The following is a 5,000-nucleotide window of genomic DNA, read 5'->3' as shown; positions in this document are numbered from 1 at the left end:
GTATAAGTCGTCCTGTACATGTCTTTTCTGCGCAGTGAGATCGTGAACCGAAGCAAAACCGTGACAATAAATTATTATGATATACATAAGCAACACTATGTTGTCTGTTGGGCACTGTGGCAAACGTATTAGTGACATGCAGAGAGAGAGAGAGAGAGGGAGAGACAGTCAGACAGACAAAGACAGAGAGAGAGAGAGAGAGAGAGAGAGAGAGCGAGAGAGAGAGAGAGGGAGGGATATATAGGGAGAGAGAGAGAGCGTGACAGGGAGAGAGAAAGAGAGAGAGAGAGAGAGAGAGAGCGAAAGAGATAGAAAAAAGAGAGACAGGAAGAGAGACTGAGACAGACAAACATAGTCAGATAGAAAGAGGGAGAGAGATCAGGATAAAGAGACAGACAGACAGACAGAGACAAAGAGAAAGAGAGGGAGAGAGACAGACAGACAGACTGAGACAGAGACAGAGACACCGGCATGCAGAGAGAGAGTTACAGAGACAGATAGAGACAGACAGACAGACAGAAAATACTGACAGACACAGACACTCACAGTCAGACAGACAGACAGACAGACAGACAGACAGAGAGAGAGAGAGAGATTGAGAGAGAGAGAGACACACACACACACACACACACACACACACACACACACACACACACACACACACACAGACAGAGACAGAGACAAAAAAACAGACTCATGCAAAAACAATCGCACAAAAACCTTATCCCTGGGTTCAGAGCTATGGGGTAATTTTGAACACATCAGCGACACCCGGCCGCCCCCTAGGCAGACACATTCGCACTTTATAACATCCCTTGCCTCCCTGATGCTCTCCCCTGCCACATTTATTAGATGCCGCTTTAAGACAATTTGTCTCCCCATTACTTTTTTCCCGGCCCTCGCACGACAGTTGCAAGAAGAAGCGAAGACAGAGCGGGTCGAACGGAAGGAGACATATTGCACGACGAAATCACTTGCCGTCAGATCTCCCCTATGACGGCGAAGTAGTGCCAAAAGTGAAAATTACTCATTTCACTGTGATATTAGTAATTGTTACTGATATTTAAAGATATCACCCTGAATTACCAAATATCACTCAGTGGTACAAGTAATTATCCCGTTCGGCGCTTCTATGCCGCGTGTAGTTGAGCTAAAAGCCACCGAAACCACCGATCACTGTGATGTGCTCGCATCCAGTGCATATTATTCCTAATGACTTATACCACAGGGAAATGAGTAATTATCCGTTTTGGCTCACTTTTCTGGCAGCATTGTGGCACCAACAGAGAAAAGTACTTACATATATGGGTGACGTTGGTAATTCCCAGTGGCATTAGTTAAATATCAGCGATAATTACCTTGTTCAAAGTGAAACTAGTAATTTTCACTTTTGTCGCTACTTAGCCGCCATACTCCCCTCATTCTCTTGCTATCACCGTGTGATGCTTGGGCCCGGGCGACTGGAGTGAGCCACAAATTGAAATCGGGGCGGCATATTTAGAGAAGGAGCCGGGGCATCAAAGGGAAATTACCGCTCTAATTGCCTCCCTTGCTTGCTTCATTCCCGCGAAATCGCGCGCCACGTGCGAGACTTCGATCCGCCGCAAGAAGGGCGGAGGGTGCGGTCAGCTAGAGGAAGACGTCGTCTCGGAGAAAGTCTTGGAGGGGCGACGTTGTGGTGGACTTGATACACTTCGCTTGACACCAGATAAAGTAATAGATGCTGCTGGGTTAGGATTTTCACAAGAAATTTTAAAAACGCTTTTTGATTTGAAAATGAGTAAATAAATGATAAAATATTTTAACTGGTTAAAACGGGTTAGGTACATGTTTACAATCTTTCTCAGTTTTTTTTTTACCGATTTCATATCAACAAAGTTACCTGACAAATATTTCTTTTCTTTTGACAGATTTTATATCAACACAATTGCCTTACATACAATCAAAAGTTGATGGCGGTTTGCCTGTGTACACAATGTACTAACATGACCGGGTACATGTATCTGTTGGAGGGTAGTTCTGCCTCCCCGAGACAGCTGACGGTGTTATTTACTGGTACGTTGATACACGGTATCAGACCAGTTAGCAGACTGGAAATTAATGTACGGTACTTTTAGGCCAGTCGATATTTATATTATGCCTCTGTCAATTGAAGTTTCATACTTCTGGAGATGGGTTTTTTTCTTCTGAGAAGGTGGAGGGGCGTACATTTTGGTCAATGTCAACACAGTTTAGTTAAAATAAGATGTGTAACTGACTGATTTCACGTAAATTTTTTTTTTTTTTTATAAAACCACAAAATGAGCCCCAACCTTGCAAGCCAAACGGTGTCCGAGGACACACATCGGAACATCCAAAATGTTCTGAGTCCCATCACAAGCAGAAGAAAGAGATGGGAAGTTACAGTGCCAGAGCGAGAGTTTTTATTGGATACGGTACCGCGGCTAAAGGTCACTGCGGGCTGACAGTTCTAAAGTATTGCCAACTGCGATTTGCTGAGACGGCTACGGAGAAACAGCCTTTGCATTCAATAACTTGAGCTAGCATTGCAACTTCTCAGTCAGAACAACAAAAAGGCGGTCAAATACTGCTGTATAAAGTTTTTGGGGAAGATTCTAACTTCTGGGGCCGGGGATTGCTGTTCTAAAGTATTGCAAACTGGGAATTGTTGAGCGGACAGCTACGGAGAAAGAGCTTTTATGTTAAATAAGCTAGCTTTCAATGCAACTTTTTCGTCAGAATAGCAAAAACAAAAGGCGATCTGAATTACTGATGTCTGAAAGTATTTGAAAAGTTCTAAACGGGTTCTAACCGGCTCTGCCGTAATTACAACAGTTTAGTCAGAACAGCAAAGATGTGATCGAATATTGCTGTCTTAATGACTTGGTGCACTTGCAAATCCGACGCCGTTAAGACAATTTCAAAGACATGCACCTTATTCAAAGTTATTGAAGCTGGATGTGTCATTTCATTTGTGCGTGTTTTGTTGATAGAATAAGCTCATGTGATAATATCTATTGGGTGGCCTTTCCACTTTTCATGTGTAATCATTCTAATCGTTCATTCGTGATGAATGCTAATATGAATAATCCTTTCTCAACGCTTTTTTCCTCCTTGTCATGACCCTCTTCCAAAAACATCAATTTGTCAGACGAGATTAGACATACTAAGAGGCGCGAGTTGCCCGCAGAAAGTGTAAAATGCCATTTAATCTACAACGCAAACAGCTATTAGCTTTATGGTTAGTCCAACTCGGCCAGACACAGCCAAACCTGCCCTATCGACCACCTCTCGATAACGATCACCCTCCCACAACGATCACACCAAGAAATCACTCTTGATTTTTCGTCTTTTTTTCTGCCACGCCACTTTTTTTGCATTCGTAAACGAGAACGAGTGTATATTCATCGTCTTCACCTAGTAGCAACCAGAAACTATTCTAACCTAGAAACCACCTTGAATCCTCGTTAGCTTATGGTTACAGTTTGTGAGGGCTATAGTTTTTAGCTATTGACAAGTTTTAGCACGTTCAACAGAACATAAGGTACATCTCTAGACTAACCTCTATACTCGCTTGAACATGTGCAAATCAATATTTAATCCGTCAGTGCGGTTGTTGTCTGAACTGAAATCAATCTCCTATGTACAATACGGTGTCACGAACATGCTTTTAATAATAATAATAATAATGGACATTTGCTATAGCGCATAATCATATATATGCTCAATGCGCTTTACATATTAATTTCTGCCGTGTGAGATGGAATTTTTTACACAATATATCACGCATTCACATCGGCCAGCAAACCTCAAGCCTATAGGGCGAGCATTCACCTTTCACGGCCTTTATTCCAAGTCACACGGGTATTTGGTGGACATTTTTATCTGTGCCTATACAATATTGCCAGGAAAGACACTTTTGTCAATCGTGGGATCTTTAACGTGCACACCCCAATGTAGTGTACACAAAGGGACCTCGGTTTTTCGTCTCATCCGAAAGACTAGCACTTGAACCCACCACCTAGGTTAGGAAAGGGGGGAGATAACAAGGTCCGTAACTCTCATATTCCGCGACTTCGACAACACTTCCAACTGCCTAGAAAGTGTTCACAGTTAAGACATGTATTTAATATTATAAACGTTTTAATTGACAAATGACAATTAATAGGTATGGGACTGTATGTATATTATTCTGCACATCCGGCAGACGCATAGCTGGCGACACTTAATTCGACAATTTTGTTCTCACTGTATGTTACGCAAAGCTACACGATATGCATATGATGACAATCCTCTTCAAAAACTAAATGGCTCGACTTTGACAGGCTGCTCACAAGAGCAGAAGAGTCCAAAAAGACAAGAGAGGAAAACAAACACAGCGGCGTTCATATCCACACCTTTAATACCTGTTTTATCATGCAAAACATCTCTCCCCGTTTCCATAAAGAGCCCTGTCCAGCAATAATGGATTAAGTTTTGAAGTAGGATCAAATCCATCATCTCTGCGCGGTGCTTTCTGCGGTGGCGCAGTGGATACAGGTTATTAGGTTTATCTAGATGGATGTTTTGCGTCAGATAATATGTATGTATTTCGCCAGCACCCGTTGACGATCTCTGCATCTGAGTTCAGGATGCTCTTTCAGTCGTAAGAGACACAGTGAATATGGCCCGTGTTTACAGAGCAAATAGATGTGCAAGTCTTCGCAATTCAAAGGCATATTCCTACCCGTCAAAACATAAGTAAATAAATGATAAAATATTTCAACTGGTTAAAACGGGTTAGGTACATGTTTACAATCTTTCTCAGTTTTTTTTTTACCGATTTCATATCAACAAAGTTACCTGACAAATATTTCTTTTCTTTTGACAGATTTTATATCAACACAATTGCCTTACATACAATCAAAAGTTGATGGCGGTTTGCCTGCTATTTATCTCAGATCAACCCAGGTGTTGTGGGTGTGTTTTTTATTTTTATTTTTTTCATGGGATACGATCAT

This window comes from Littorina saxatilis, unplaced genomic scaffold, assembly GCF_037325665.1.
Source record: "Littorina saxatilis isolate snail1 unplaced genomic scaffold, US_GU_Lsax_2.0 scaffold_760, whole genome shotgun sequence".
Lineage (NCBI taxonomy): Eukaryota > Metazoa > Mollusca > Gastropoda > Littorinimorpha > Littorinidae > Littorina > Littorina saxatilis.
This window is presented reverse-complemented; position numbering follows the sequence as displayed.